Below are 17,326 nucleotides of genomic sequence, written 5' to 3'. Positions count from 1 at the left end.
TGTCCATATATTTTTCATTACATCCTGGGGAATTAGTCACAAATTCCAAAAGTGATTTCTGTTCTTCATCCATGTTAGACAGCTGTCTCTTTCAGTTATATTCTTTTTATTGGACGTGTGTGTGATTATTGCTTGCCTACTTATTTTATTATTTTATTTTACTTTATTTTATTTTTGAGTTTTCCAAAAATCTACTGAAACAGAAACAAGTTGGTCAGACACTTGTTGGTAAAAACTAGTTCTAATCCAAAAATCTACTGAAACAGAAACAAGTTGGTCAGACACTTGTTGGTAAAGACTAGTTCTAATGGTATCCAAGAATACTTTTTAAAAAGTATTCTAGCATAAGTTTCCTTCATAAACTAGAATATGCTGTAAATCTTTCAGGAGTGTTGGTTCTTAAGAACTAGAGGTTATTCCTATTCCAAATCTATCTTGTGCTCCTGAAAAACTGCAGAAAGGCATTTGAAAGCTGTTTCTTTAAGATAATGGATTTCTTTTTTATTCTTGCCTGTAATATATTGCTGCACCGAGTGTGTACAATTTTCTCTGAAGGTCATTGTGATCCTGAGAAGTTTCATTGAGAACCTGTCCATCTCTAGTTTCAACCGTCATAATCAGAAGTATCCTTTCTGAGTGTCAGCCAGATGGAGTGAATCCAGATGGGTTTCCCTCAGGTTCAGGGAAGAAGCGTTCTGAAGGGGCAGAGCCATCCTGACGCTCCCCTGCCGTCCGGCAACTTCCTGTAGGTGGCAATCTCACTGTCAAGAGCCATCTTGACATTACGTCGATCTTGGTATTCCCAAAGGTGACCTTCCTTCATGTTCTGAATCTCATCCCGCAGGCGGCCAGTGTGTCTTGGTGGTTAGCTTCAATGGCATTCACTTCCATTTCATGCACCTGGCGTTCAAGGCACTCGTTAGTTCTTTTGAGTGCAGGTGAGGGACTGCACCTGCCTCCGGCACTCCTCTGACTCCTGCTTCGCCTGCCGCAGGGCGTCATTGTTCCAATTCGCAGCCCCCGGGAAGACAGCAAACATGGAGGTGTACCCTTCCGCAGCCTCCTGAAGCTTCTCCGCGGCAACGCTTTCATACTGCTGGCACCCATCACTCAGGGCCTACTTATTTTAAACTTGGTTTTACTTACGATGAACATTTTGAGATCTCAGTTTATTTTCTTTCCAAACGTTCTTCTCTCTTTTGTTGATATCCTAGTAGAAGGACATGCTTGGAATTTAGGTAAATATTTATCTCAGTATCATCAGCTCTAGGTGAACGTTGTCATGCATCTCAGTAACCTAACCATCATTCCTCTGTGCTGCCAGAGCATGTCATGAGGGACTCTTATAATATTTGTATAAATAATAACTTTCTGTTGGTTATAGTTTTATTACTGATGTTTGCCAACTGTCTATGGTAATTTGTTCAAACATCTTCCCTCACTCTTGGTATGTGCATATGTAAAACCGTATTTAATAAAAGCCACATTGCAGAGATTAGGGATTTTATGAGATATGGGGTATGGCACTGAATCTGTCTATAGTTCCCTGAACACGTTTATATCATTTATCTGTGCTCTCTCTCCCTGTTCTTTTCCACTCACCTCCACCCTTTACCATACCATAACATTTTCCTGTTCTCTTTTGTAAAATCATTCCTAAGCTTCTTTATTTCTCCAGTACATGATACATGGAAGGAAAATTTTTGAACTAATATGAATTTATTTAGATTTTTAGAAGTCATAACTTTATTCAATGCAAAAGACATTAGTATTGTGGGGGTGGGGGAATTAAAAATATCCTGCCCAAAAACCCCTCTTTGTTTGTTCATATCTTTATGTTTTCCAAATGTCAGGCTCGAGTTGAAGATTTAAGAGGTGATTTTACTTTGTTAATTTTTATGATAAATATACATACATTTAAAAATATATATACATACACTTTATTGTATATGACATCTTTTTGTAGAAAGGATTTGAAGTGCAAATTAAATAGATGCACATGTGTATATACATACATGTGTGCACATATATGTATTTGAAGAATTAGCAGCAGAGAATAAAGATCATAAAAAGGAGGAGAGAGAAACATCCCTGAGGGGTAAAGTAACTGAATATTAAATTCATTTCTGGGGCGCCTGGGTAGCTCAGTCGGTTAAGCGTCTGCTTTCAGCTCAGGTCATGATTCCAGGGTCCTGGGATCGAGCCCCATGTCTGGCTCTCTGCTCAGCCAGGAGTCTGCTTCTCCCTCTCCCTCTCCCTCTGCTCCTCCCCCTGCTCATGCTCTCTCTTTCTCAAATAAATAAATAAAATCTTAAAAAAATTTTTTTTTAAATTCATTTCTGAAAATTCAGACAGGAACATTCAGTAAGCTAATATAAATCATTTGGTATAATAATCAGAATAAAGGCATATTGATTCCTACCAAGAAAAGATATTTTCATGGTGTCAGGTTGTAAAAGAATTATTTCGTAGGACTGTCTTTAGTCAAAGTTGAGCCACATGTTTGGTAATGTCATCAGGAGAGAGTTAAAATATGGAAGTGACTATTTCTTTGCATGACCTTTGGTGACACAGAACATTGGAAGTCGATCAACTGAATTTCTAACCTTCCCTTTAAGACCTTTCCCACCACAAATTACATAAAGATTGACCTTGGTTCTTCGATTTGTTCGTACTAAGCTCTATGAAACAAGTCAATGTGTTGACGTTTTCAGTGCTACCAGTTTGGATACAATCAAATTGTTGGATTTACAGTAATGTAGTTAATAAATAAATGTTATTGACAAATTAAATACAAGCCTACTTTCTAAAATAATAATGTTGGTTATTTCTGAAAAAGACTTTTGCATATGTATGTAAAAATCTTTTTATTATAATTTTTTAATTGAATGTTTTACTTATTTTCTTGGAATGTTTTTTAAAAACATTTCTAAATTCTAATAATGACTTGGTCCCAAGATGGCTATTTTATTAGGGATATGTTTTGTTTAAGTTGAGGATATATGTATTGAAATTAGAGGTGTATTTATATTGACAAAGAGAGAGTAGATACTAAAAATAAAGAAATCATTTTTTTCTTAAGGATGTTTCAATCTTCATTGAGTTAGCATATGTTCAAGCACCATGAAATAAATTTTCTTCCTTATATAGGTAGGATCTACCTCAGTTTTTAGTTTACAATTTGAAACTTTTATTTTGCTGTCTAGCTTTATTTTTAAATAAGGCAAGCTGTGCTAGATTAAAAAATATACATAATGTTGAGCTACCTGTGTGTTTGTTTCCTTCAAGAGTAATTATTTATATTTATCACAAATATGCTAATACAGTTTTTTTGTTGTTCATCTCTTTACAATTCTATAAAATGTAGGAAAAGGTCTTACACATATTAATCCTGCTCTAAAATAATTAAAATGATTTATATATCATTATAGAAGAACTAAAGATATGAATAGAATAATCATAAATATAATAAAAATGAATCAGATATATGAATATATTCTTAACCTTCCTAATAATGCATGAAGTACAAATAAAAACAATAGTACAATCTTTTCTAATATAACAGTTTTGCAAATTAAAAAAAAATCAGTGCTGACCCAATAAGTAGTCACAAGTCAATTTCTTCTTTTTTAAGATTTACTTATTTATTTCTGGGGGGAAGGGCAGAGGGAGAGGACGAGAGAGAATCCCAAGCAGACTCCATGCTGAGAGTGGAGCCTGACAAAGACTCTATCCCAAGACCCCAAGATCATGACCTGAGCAAAATCAAGAGTTGGATGCTCAACTGACTGAGCCACCCAGGTGCCCCACAAGTGAATGCTTATATGTGGTCAAGGTGGAGTGAAAAATGATATAACTTTTGAGAAGATGAATTATAAATGTATCATTAAATTTTAATGCATATACTGTACCAATTATATTTTTTTGCAATTTATTCTATTATTTTCATGAAAGAGAAATTGTATAAAATATTCTAATATCTATAACAACGGGAAGAATAATAAAGTAAGTTAACAGTGCTTTCCTTCTCAGAAAATTTATTTTATTTATTAATGTTCTATGTAGACCTAACTCAAAAGAACTAATCAAATAGTGCCAAGATGATAAATACATAGAAAGCTTATCAATATACTGATCTTCATGAGATGAATTTGTAACTCCAACTATCCTTTTGTTTATATTACCATGACCCCAGTTACGCTACCCTAGACTCTAACTAGCTTCTGTGAAGTGCATGCCATCTCAAATGAAGTTAATCTGTAGCACTTGCTTACACCATCTGTGTGACATAGGAAATAACTCAATAAAACTTAGCTTTATTGTCATCATCATCACCATCATCTATATGACTTGACCATCACTTTTCACACACACACACACACACACTCTTAAAGCTAAATGGAACTTTTAATATTTTCCAAAATAGAAGGAAATATTATACCTATAAGAGACACTTAGAATACTTTGATAGATGTGTGAAATGAGTATCTAAGCAGTTTTACCATAAGAAATGTTTATCTTTGAAATAAATATAGTATTTAAATTTTGTATTTTTAAGAGCATAGAAACATAATGTCACAGACACTGAACTGCATAAATCATCTCTATTTTCATCCTTCAGTGTTTACATAAAGCCCAGCCTAAGTACTCTGGTTGTCTTCCACAAGACTTTATTGAGTGTGGCATCTTGTTCAGTGAATAGCAGAGGGATGGAGGCTGGGGAAAGATGAATGTGAAGACTAATGTTTTTCATTATCTTTGCAGCACGGTTATCATCCCATTCTAAAATCTTTTTTTTTTTTTAAATTTTATTTATTTATTTGACAGAGAGAGACACAGCGAGAGAGGGAACACAAGCAGGAGGAGGGTCAGAGGGAGAAACAGACTCCCTGCCGAGCAGGGAGCCTGATGCGGGACTCGATCCAGGGAGTCCAGGATCACGACCTGAGCCGAAGGCAGTCGCTTAACCAACTGAGCCACCCAGGCGCCCCCATTCTAAAATCTTAAATGGATATAGTTTCATAAAACAAAGCAAAACTATAAAGAAAAAATCTGACTAAAAAATAAAACCTGTGTAGCTGTCACAAAGTACAAAGTAAAACACTGAGCAGTGAGTAGGAGGCATTCTCTCACAGATATTTTAGTCCGTATGATGACTGCCTGTAGAAAAGAACAGTAGGGGCACCTGGGTGGCTCAGTTGGTTAAGCATCTGCCTTTGGCTCAGGTCATGATCCCAGGGTCCTGGCATCGAACCCCATGTTGGGCTCTCTGCTCAGCAGGGAGCCTGCTTCTCCCTCTCCCTGCCACTCCCCCGCTTGTGTTTGCACTCTCTCTCTCTCTGTGTCAAAAAAAAAAGAGAAAAGAATAGTAAATAAGGAACATCTTAGCTTGAATTTTGTAGTGTATTTCAGTTAACCTACCTACCTACTGGTGTACTATGCTCCTAATAATTCAGAATTGAGACTTCCTGAAAAAAGACTCAGGAAAAGCTCGCCTCTAATGAGAAGCTCATCAACACTTTTGTCTTTTTATCATCTTTATCTTTGTTCTAACATTTATTCATTGAGGAGTGTGTACCTATATTCACTTTCACCTTTTAGCTTGAGGAATTTAAATGTCAATATATTTCTACATCTATCTAATGATCTACATAAGACAGTGATGCTATATTTTCATGGAGTGGGTATGTGTGTTTGTGGGTGGGGTGGGGTGGGTGGAGGTGAGGTTATATAATTTGGAACCAGACAGATATGTGTGCAAATGCTATTTTTTCATATACTATTTATTCTCTTAGTGTCAACTGACAGACATAAAGACAAAGAGCAATATATTAAGGATTGCAGAACAGAAATAAAGGTAGAACTTGAAATATTGTAGCTTCACCATCCTTGGATTTCCTGCCCTTGCATTTTTTGATACATAAGAAAAACAGTACTTTATTTGTTTAGCTTAAGTCTAATGCATCCTTTAGAAATATAATAGGCTTATTACATAGGATTATTGACCTATCAGTGATGTTAATTTGCCATGCATGTTTCTTTAGCTACCTAAATATTATACAAAATATATTCTGATATGCACTTGTGATGTTATGAACAAAATAAAAATGCAGTAATATGTATACTATATGGTAGTGTGTGTGTGTGTGTGTTGCTGCAATTCATGAGTATAGCTATCTTCCTGGGACACAGAGGTGGAAGTTAAAGGACTAACTAGAAAAGGAAAGGCACTAAGGAAGGCACGAGATACATTTCTTCTTGGAAAACACTAATCCCATTTAGATATTATAAGGCAGTTGGGCAGAGGAAGTGGGACGAGATAATAAATTTCCAAAATTAATTAAAATATTTACCTAGGGACATTCTGGAAGAGTGCTCTTTATAGAGTGTAATAGATGACAACATAAAACTGTTTCCATACAATATTCTAGTTAATTAGCTTAATAATGAATTAGGTAATAGTCAATTCCAGTCATAAAAAGATTTGGTTCACAGTTCTGATGAATGGCTGTGTCACATTTAGCAGTTTAGTAGTTATTTATAGATCCATGCTGAAGATTAATGCAGATTACATTTATTTGTCCCTGACTATTTAAGAGGTTAATCTTCAACTAGGTTTTCCCAGCACCATGGGAAGAAAGATCTGGAATAGGATTCAAGGTAAATGTATAAAGGATAATACTGCCAAGTGTCTGCTCCAACAAAATTAAAGATAAATGTATTTCCTTTATGTACCCATCACTCCTGAAAGAGTAAACAGTCATCAAAAATCCAAGTAATGGCATTCTTAACAGTTTGATACTTTGTCAAAAAAACCCCAAAACACTACATTTGTTTACTTTGTTTCATGCTGGGAGGAATTTGTTTATCTCCTCTGCCCCATCTTCTCTTCTAAGAGAGATGATACACTAGATAGATGTGAAATAGTTGTCCAAGAAAACTGACTAATTTAAGAACAAAAACATTCACTTGGCTCATTTTATTTAACACAGTTCTGAAAGGAAGGTTTTAGATCACTCTGCTTTAAAAAAACCTGCTAGAAACCACTCCAGACTATGAAGATACCTGATAAAGATTAAATATACTTTTGTTTTATTTTAAAATTGGAATAACGCTGTCTAATTGACCTTGTCCTCTGGCAACAGATATGCCAGACCCTGAGGATTACCCTGAGTCTAGCTGGAAGTGTGCATAGATGGTCAGCATTTCACTTGGGAAGCAGACACAGGCACAGCCACAATAGAAATACGAATTATTTCAGTGAACTTCTTCCTTTTTATATTAAAGCAGATACCTTTGAACGAGATCAATTATAGGACTTTCTCTAAAATTTTTGGCTAAAATAACTATTCATATTGCTGTTAATGGCAATTTTATGTGTTATCACTTGGGAAATTCAGAATAATAAGAAACAAAATTGCAGTTGCTCAGAAAAGAGAGATCAGGAGAAGAAATCTAAGCACTGGTTTAGAAAATCCTAAGAAGACTATTCTAATGACCGAACTAAAACTGCGTCTGTAAGATTTCTTTTTAATATTCAAACTTCTATATGAAATGTTTTCAATGATTTAGGGTTTATGAATACCTGTGAATCAATTTCATTGCTTTGATGTGCAATATATCAATCTCATTACACTGACTCATATATGGTATTATTTTCTATTAATAATTCCTATAAAAGTCACTCTGGAGTAAATATTTAAAAATAGAAGCTGCAGCATATATTCTGTTTCAAAAATATGAACCAAAATCATTCTTAGGATGTGTCATTGAGGAATATTTTGGGGGTTTTATGTTATTTCAAAACATTTTCCCAGTATTAAGCTAAAAAATAAATCCATTATTCACATTCTTTTAGAATTAGGTTAAGAGAATTATCAGCAAATTTCATTTTACTAAATAGACAAAATTAAGTAGTGGAAACAACTTTGTTAGAGTGACATTTAGACTCAAAACAGAAATTTTTTTAAAGATTTATTTATTTATTTGAGAAAAAGTGCATGCATGCACATGCAAGTGGGGAAGGGGAAGAGGGAGAGAATCACCATGTAGACTCCCTGTCCAGCACAGAGCCTGACATGGGGCTCAAACCCACGACCCACCCATGAGATCATGACCTGAGCCAAAACGAAGAGTTGGACACTCAACCAACTGAGCCATGCAGGTGCCCCTCAAAACAGAATTATAATTCATTGTCCTCCAACTTCCTACCCATTATTCAGTTCCCTCTATGGAAAATAAATATCCACCAAACCTCTATCTGAAACTTCTGGAGAGTTTTTAAAATAAATTTTTTTTTTAAAGATTTTATTTATTTGACAGAGGGAGACACAGCGAGAGAGGGAACACAAGCAGTGGGGGTGGCAGAGGGAGAAGCAGGCTTCCTGCTGAGCAGGGAGCCTAATGCAGGGCTCGATCCCAGGATCCTGGGATCATGACCTGAGCTGAAGGCAGACGCTTAATGACTGAGCCACCCAGGTACCCCCAAAATAAGTTCTTTTTAATCAGCTACAAATTCCTCTATAACTGTCACTAATTTGTTCTTATTTTGTCATCTGGAGCAGGATGAACAATACTATACACCCTGTGTGATCTTTTTCCAGTATACATTCTTAGTTGGACATTGTTTTTCTTTATAGACAGCCCCAAATTAATCTCAGGATCCATTAATACATAACACTTAGAGGTCTTTTTTTTCCTCATTCAGTGAGAAAACTGATAATAAATTATTTTCTTATCACTTCATAGCCCCTTGAACCTTTAGATACAATTGTCCATGTAAAGTCGATTTCCCAAGATTATTTTATTATGACTGGATACTTGAATTGGTTCCAAAGAGTTGTATTTGGGACAATTTCTAAAGATATGGGAAAGACTGTGCTCAGTTGCTCCTTTCATATCGAATTTTAAGACTCGCTCCTAAGTTAGATTATCATGTGGTTATGCCTCTATTGCCTCTACAAATATAAAAACTAGGAAAACTCAAAGTTTTTTCTAACAGTTGTATTCTAGGAGTGACTTATTTGACAGCTGATGTCACACCACTACTGAGATTGACTGAGTTGAACTCTCCCCACTTTTAAGTGGAAAAAAAAAAAAAAGATGACATGAATATGAGTAACTGGGGCAATTGTCACAGTACCAGAAAGTGAATTGAGATTTTTAGACCTAAAGTAACAAAAAACTTTTGAAATAATAAATTGCACCCCTATATAGTCTTGTAAATAAAAATAATTCTTTTAAAGAATAGTGAAGTTCATGCTAAAGTTTGTTTTCATTTTTTTTCAAAGCCTTAGAAAGGGCAAAAATAGAACTGATGATAATAATAAAGCAAAAATTTTGACATCTTCTATCAATTTGAATGGCATGTTATGTTGCTTTCCTGTAAGATGAATCCTAAGGTAAAAAAATATTCCTTGCTGGATTCAAATATGCAATTGTGTGTATTTTTTGATATTTCTGTTTGAAAAGGAAAGATCAAGGATGCAAACAATTTGGTTTTTCACAATAAGTAATTATGTTGGCAAGGATGAGAAAATTTTTGTTTCATTAGGCAGGTCCTCATAAAAGGAAATGCGGGATGGACGTTACCTCAGTTACCTCAGTATATAGAAATTTAGGCGATGGACATTACCTCAGTATATAGAATTCCTAATTTTAACATTTTAATTTATGGGAACACTAACCTACAAAATACATGAGTAAAGGTTGACATAAATGGGTGAAGAATTAGTTATCCCAACTGCTTTATATCCAAATGCTCTTTTATGTGTGATTGACAAAACATCATTTTTATATATGATAACTTAAAAATGCATATCCATGTAGATTCCCTTGGGAAAAAATAATTTAGTTGTACCATAAACTTAAAAATGAATAAAATCTTTTATAATGATGGAAAAAAGTTAAGTAATATTTCTGTTTATTCTATGTTTTTAAGAAACTGAAGGAAAAATTCCAAAATATATTTTGTGTTTAGGATTAATTGAGCTTCTTAGATCTGTGGGTTTATAGTTTTTATTCAACTGGAAGATATTTTTGTATTACTTCTTCAAGTATTTTTCCTGATCCTTTTCACTGAGGGATTCCAATTATATGTATGTGTATTAAGCTGTTTGAAATTGTTCCATGGCTCTCTGATGTTGTTTATATTTTATTTTCTAATCTCTCTCTTCTTGGTCTGTATTTTATTTTAGATAGTTTCTATTGTAATGTCTTCAAGTTCACTAATATTTTCTTCTGCAGTAACTGATCTGCCTTTAATCTCAGCTATTGCATGTGTTATTTCAGACAGTGTTTATTTTTCTATTTGTCTAAAGTTTGATTTAGATTATGGTTTGGATTTTCTACATCCACCATTCAAAATCTCAGCATTCCTCTACCTTCTTGAGCCATATATAGTTCAAGTTATAGTTATATAGTTATAATAACTGCTTGCATGCTCTTGTTTATTAATTCTATCATTTGTGCCATTTCTGGGTCTCTTTCTATTGATTAAATTTTCACCTTCTTATGGATTGTCTGCTTTTTTGCATACAGATAATTTTTTATTGAATACCAACTGCTGTGAATTTTGCTTTTTTGGGTCTTGGATATTTTCATATCCCTATAAATATTCTTGATCTTGTTCCGAAGCACATTTAAGTTATTTTGAAAACATTTGATTCCCTAGAGGCTTGCTTTTAAAATCTGTTCGATGAAACCAGCGCAGCCTTGAGTTTCTGACTAATCTTGCCCCACTACCTGGCCAAAACCCTTCTGATAACTCTACTTGATGCTCTCTGAATCATGAGTTGTTTTCCATTTTGGCTTGTGACAACAAGAATTATTCCTGACTCTGGTTTTGTTTCAGATTAAGTGGAAATATAATCCTTATAGATTGTTCTTTCACTGGTCTGGGTTAGTTTCTTCACCATTACATGTGAATCATTTCTCAGCTAAGAGCTCTAGGATGACTGTTTTTGCAGATCTCTGGAGCTCTCTTTTGTGTAGCCCTCTCTTCTATGGTATTGTGCACACGAGACTCCAGCCACCTTGACTTCTACAGATGTGCAGTTCTTCTTCTAGATAATTGCATTTTTACCACAGGAACTTTTGAGATTTTCTTTCTGCATATTGGTCCCATGTTCCTGACCTCTCCTGGTTTTAATTCACTGTGTATGTTGTCTCTGTTAAGTTCCTGTTGCTTTTCAATTCAGCTTCTCTCTTGAAACCTGCATAAACTATAGGTAAAATATTAGGAAGAGTTTAGATATTTTTTTATTTGCTCCCTCTAAACTGCTGCTGTTGTTTTTCTCTTGCTTTTTAACTTTGAATTCTATTATACAATTATTCCTTGTTACATTATGTTAACATTTCAATTATTTTTCATGTTATTGTGGCAGAAGGTAAAAACTTTATTCTGGGTTTTGCATTATTTTAAGCCAGGGGTAGGCAAACTACCACCCATAAGCCAAATCTGGCCTTCAACCAGTTTTGTAAATAAAGTTTCATTGGACCACAACCTTGCTCATTTGATTACATATTGCTCATGGTTGCTTTCACATTATATTGGCAACACTGAATAGCTGTGACAGAGCTCATACATCTAGCAAAACCTAAAATACTTCCTTTCTGGTCCTTTACAAAAAATGTCTGCCAACCCTGTTTTAAGCTTAAGTATGTGTGTGTTGGGGGACACTTGTATAAATATACTTAGTGTTTATATATCAAAGCCAAAAGTGTTTTCAGACTTAGTATCAAAGCATCTGAATTAAAATTCAGCTGTAAAGCTTATCAACTGTTTAATTTTATCCGGGTTACTTGACCTGCTTAAAACAGCCTAATTTCAAAATGGGAGTATTTATACCTTTAATACCTATAATTACAAATAAATGATAAAATGCACTGAAATCGCTTCATTCATAATGCACATTCAGTATAGCCCCTTTTTTCTCCCATTACTAAAATGAAGCTCATGAAAAACAAAATAGGGAATATATACATTTCCTATACAAAATAGAAAATATGTACATCTGAAACTTCATTAGATTAGAAGTTTGCTCTCTTTCATTTTTGTCCAGGTGTCGATCTTAACTTCTAAATTGTTAAATTCTTAGAAGAGGCAAGTACTCATACAAAATCTTTAACAAGGAACTGATTTTTAGACTGAAGCCTTTAGGTAAATTAGATCACTTCATAGCTATGGGATAATATAAAGACTCTTCTCATAATTCTAGATATGTTTTATAGCAAAAATCTTTTTCTTTTTTTTCAAAAATCTTCTTGTTTAAAGGTAGTTTTTTTTTCTTTTTCTTTTGGAGGTTTATTTACCATTCCGTGCACGTTGTTTCAGATACCCAGAGACCCAAATGAGAATGTCAGTTGTGAGCTGGGCTGCGGTACATCCGTGCCCACATCATTTCTGTGTCCTCCCCCACTTTTACATTTTAAATGCTAAAAAAATCAATTTTCACATTTAAGTTATTGAAACAGACCATTTCCCTGAGTGGTAACTCTCTCTCTCTATGAGAAGAGATGAGTAAAACTCCCATAGTCATGAGAGTCCTCTGGCTCTCCCGGGACTGAGAAGACCTTGAGAGTGTTTTTGTCTACAGTTCTGAAGAAGAAAGATTTTGGGCAGGCCACACCGGAAACTGTTTTTCCTTCTGGCGCAAGTGCTCTGTAGCATACAGAAGACGGGAAGTTTGATGTTTGCTTTTCTTTGTAAATGGGACACGAAAGTGCCGATGGCTGCGCTTTAGCTTCGTATCCAGTCTAAAGTGCCAACAGGGAGAACATGAAAGGCTAAATTGAGAACTGCGACTTCAGAAAACTGAAATCATTCGGGTAGGCAGAGCTTGATTTTTCTACTAGGCTGATTTACTTCCTGAACATTCTAAAAATAAATGTATGAAATGTCAGACATATCCTGTGAAATATAGTCATAGAAGTAAAGAAAATATTTTAAAATATGCGGACATATTATTCACGTATTTGGATCAAGACTAAGAGAAAACAAGAGAATGAAAAGCTTAAAAAAATAAGAAAATGAAAATTCTGATCTGTTTGGTCATAGGCTTGTAACACATTAATTTTTCTTGTTTTGAAATGTCTTACTAGGTTTCGTAATAAAATAAAGTTTATTTTAGAAGGTGTACATTTAAGATGAAATGATGAAATGTGAAATTGTTTTGTGAAGAAATATTAGGCTTCATACTGTGTATATAACTTTAAACTACTGATTTAATTTTTATTAATAGTATTTATTAGGAAAATGTTTTCCTTCGTGTTTCAATTTAGCCTATTTTTAAGTCCTTTGAAAATACAATTTGATCCCTATTGTTTTCACTAAATTACCAAAAAAAATCTTGATTTTGTTTCTTTAAAATATTTTAATTAACAGATGACATGTTATTGATTTTATGAATGCCTGGTGGGGTATCTGAGTTTGTTTACCAAAATGCTCGTAAGTCTCAGTGTTGGCTATTCATTGCCATCAAGGATTATTAGATTCAGAATCTAAAAGGATTTCAGTAGACTAAAATTTACCTTATCTTGTATCTTATGTGCCTCTGCATGTAGCATATATTGAAAACATCTTAAGCATCTTAGTTAACTGATCATTTGGTTACACACGAGTGGAATTTAGTTGCCAAGAAAATTAATATAATCCAACTCGGAATTAATGGAAAAACAATATCTCAGAAAAGAAACTGGGACTCCCACTTGGCTGGCCAAGGGTACATCTTTAGCATCCTATTCAGTTCTGGCTGCTGTTTTAAGAAAAAATAAAACCCAAACTGAACCCATTCAGGGCTGTAAGGACATTTTGAAAGCATTCTGAATAAGAGATGAGGGAACTGGATATGTCTACCCTGAAGAAGATTAGATGACAGGATGAAGATGTTGTGTCAGTCTCAGATATTTGAAAGATACCACGTAGGGAAGAGTTGGAAACTCTTCTCTTTGGCTTCATAATGGTATAATCAAGATCAAATGCCAGAATTTAAGGAGATGAGTTTGCGTTCAATAGGAGGCAGAATTTTAGTGCTACCCAGAGATGAAAATTGTAGGTTTTGACAGGTAGCGAGTTCCCCATCTCTATTAGATCATCTTTTGACAGGGTATGTTCAAGGGAATTGAGGGATTGTCAGCTCAATCAGATTTTTTTAAGGTTCTTTCAAATTCACAGAGTATGAAATCTATAAATTTGTTCACACACACACACATGCATACACAAAGCAAAAGCTAAAACAATTTCTTTCTGCACAAAGTTGCAGGCCCCTAATCTTCAGATTTTACACTTCCTTTACTTTTGTTAAAGTGATAGAAAGGACTAAATAGGACATACTCACTTACAATAAATACCAATCTGATTGGATTTTGATTTTTAAAAAATATAATTTAACTTTTCAAAAAAATCTGGTTTTATGTTATAGTAAAGGATGAAAAAAACAAAACAAAACTGAAGGGAAGCTGGAGGCTCTAAAGGGCCAGAGGCTTCGACAGAGAAGTGCTGTTGTTCCCTTCATGGCAGGGTGGAGCCTAAAGTTAGAGCACATATTGGTGATGAACTTGGATTCTGAAGTCATACTGATATGAGTGCATATTCTAGCTTTGCTCTTTTCTAGCTGTGTGTCCTTGAGCAATTTATCTCAGCAGTCTTGGCTTCAGTTTTTGTTCATCTGCAAAACTGAAACAGCAAGAGGACATAGCTCTGTATAGTTATAAGAGAAACACAAGATAATACATGTGGAGGGTGTGGTACTTTTAGTGCTGATTATAATTATTACTGTACTCTTACACATGAAGTACACTTGCCTTTACACTGATAAATTGTCAACTTCAATGACACAGTATTCGATTCAAATTGGGGAGTGTGTGTGTGTGTGTGTGTGTGTGAGACAAGATCAATAATTATGACTTTTAGTGTATGTGGAATTCTATGTTTTGTTATGTTTTGTGTTTTTTATATGATAAGGGAATTTGACCCCCTGCTAATAAACAAGGAATGATAATTATCTAAAGCTATAATCTTATCTAAATAGAAAATAAAAGTATTTTTTATGTTCCCAAGATATGTTGAATGGTTGTCTTCAAATTATTTTAAACCAGTGTGTTCAGATTAAAGAAATGAATTCAAATATGTGGCTAATCTCATCTTCCTGAGAAAGAAATGCTGTTCACAAGTAGATATAATTACTTTTCTTTGAGTCTGTTTTTCCATTTAATCCACCTACAAATTAGTGTTTTCTTCAGTTTTTTTAATCAATGGTGAATGATGGTGCTCTTCCAACTGAAAAAATGCATTCGATTATACATTATAGTTTCAGTAGTATCAGCTAATCTGACAGTTAAGAATCAGATGATTGTTTAAAAAATAAACAAATAAAATAACCTTGTGTGAGTTTCCAACCTCCCCACCCCAAACAGGCTTACACATTTGGTGAAATAATGTTTTGTTATAATGTGTAAGCCTTGTGAAAAACCATAACATTTCTTTTTTAATGTTTTCCCCCATGCCTAATTAGTGTTATTTAATTTAATAATGTGTGATTTAATAATAAAAATATGAATGACCATATTATAGGGATTCTAAGATGTTTAAGACCTCTCCTCGTCTAGTGGGAGAGGAAGGTAAGTTTACAAATATATACAGCTCAAGAATATGCGTTCAAGATATTATATAAGGGGGAAAAATAACTAAACAGAGTTGTACAGAATCAGAGAAAGGAGAAATACATTTATTCAGTTAATTCAATGGAGGCTTCATGAGGGAGGATGCATTTGATGGCTACATCAAAGAGGGTGTGAAATTTGGAGAGAGATGAAAGAAGGCACCTTAGAAAGAGTTAAGAGTCTGAAAAACACACTAATGTGGAGAATTGTGTTTATGTTCTATTGACCATTCTCCTGTGGCTGATTTATGGAAGTCTAGAAAATTAGAGGCCTTTACCAGACCCCTCTTCTAACTTAAGTCACATTCATCTCTATTATTTACATTGTTTACCAATGTAATGCCCTCTGAGGTTTTCTTTCAGCTCATTACCCCAGCCTCTATTAGAGTTTCCCTCCTGTGCTTACTCTTACCAGACTCTCTCTCTCTCTCAGGACATATAGTATTAATTTCACTTTCTCACATCTGCTAAGCTCTTTCTGATCCTTCTGCCCAGAATGTTCTATATTGCTATCTGTCCCACCACCCTATCTTTCCCTAGTTAATTGCTCTTTATTCTTTATGCTGCAGCTACTATTTCCTTCAGGAAATCTTCCCTGACACTCCAACTTGCATACCTCCTGTGTGCTTCAATCGACCAGAAATTACACTGTGGTATTACCACACTTGTTTATAATTTCCTATTTTCCTGTCTGTATTCTCTATCAGCCTAGAAATACATGAGAGCAGGAGCCCTACTGCTCTTGTTTCTCCATTACTCAGCGCTGTGGTTGCCAAGGAGTGTGTATGAGCATAGCGGTTATTCTTGGTTCAGTGAATGAATAAGCAAATGACTACTAGATTCATTAGCATCTTAATGTATTGAGAATTATTAGAGTGTGAATATAGACTATCCAAACTTGTGGCATAGGGATAACAGGGCTAGAGACCCAGAGTAGTCTGGGGCAGCTGAAACACCGTCTTGATTAGACACTGATGACTAGTCAGTGAGACAATATCTCTTTGGAATTCACTCAAATAGAAAAAGTGGGTTAAAATGTGAGAAAAAGAGATTAATAGCAAGAGAGTGAAAAGAAAACAAGATCTTTCCATATTTTGTGTCAAATAAATGTATATTAAAAGTATAAGACATTGACAAAAAGAGTATCAATTATACAGCTAAGAAAAAAGTCAATAATGGAACATTTTTTAATGGAACATATTTTTAAATAATGGTTATGTCAAGTCAAGTGGCATAAAATAATGGCTGTTATCGATTAGTGAAATTTTAAATAAACATATTAACTATGGATGGAAAATTTGTAAGACTAAGTTTCTATTTTATGTTCATGTTTTCATTTTTGTTTTTGTTTTTAAACATTAGTAAATGGAAATACATGTGGATTTAAAGCTACACTAGAAAAGCTCTATTTCTAGGGATGCCTATGTGTCTGGTTTTTTGACTCTTGGGCAAGATAAGGACTGTTAAATTCAAAATGTAATGTTTAAGATCATAAACTCCCTGAAGACCCTCTGGGTAATTTCTTTACTTATGGTTTGCAACTGACCTAACCAGTTTGACAAACTTGGCTTGATCCTCTCTCCAAACCAAGATTCCTTATACAGATTTAGTCGTTCAAACCACAGACACAAGGACCCTTGGGGAGCTTGAACATGGGATATCTCTTA

General features: G+C 34.5%; 1 protein-coding gene and 1 pseudogene across 1 annotated transcript in view; one reads left to right on the top strand and one right to left on the bottom strand.

The window, feature by feature from the left end:
- Nucleotides 1-397: 397 nt before the first annotated feature.
- LOC115940516 (vimentin A1-like) lies at nucleotides 398-13,559 on the bottom strand (annotated as a pseudogene).
- LOC115940493 (uncharacterized) overlaps nucleotides 12,564-17,326 on the top strand; it is an 18,180-nt gene continuing 13,417 nt past the window's right edge. Inside the window, exon 1 of the mRNA XM_081798448.1 lies at nucleotides 12,564-12,828. The gene's annotated coding sequence lies outside the window, so the exon portion shown is untranslated. The remainder of the gene's footprint in view (nucleotides 12,829-17,326) is intronic.

This window comes from Leptonychotes weddellii, chromosome 11 (genome assembly GCF_054177405.1).
Source record: "Leptonychotes weddellii isolate Sample4059 chromosome 11, ASM5417740v2, whole genome shotgun sequence".
Lineage (NCBI taxonomy): Eukaryota > Metazoa > Chordata > Mammalia > Carnivora > Phocidae > Leptonychotes > Leptonychotes weddellii.
This window is presented reverse-complemented; position numbering and strand designations above follow the sequence as displayed.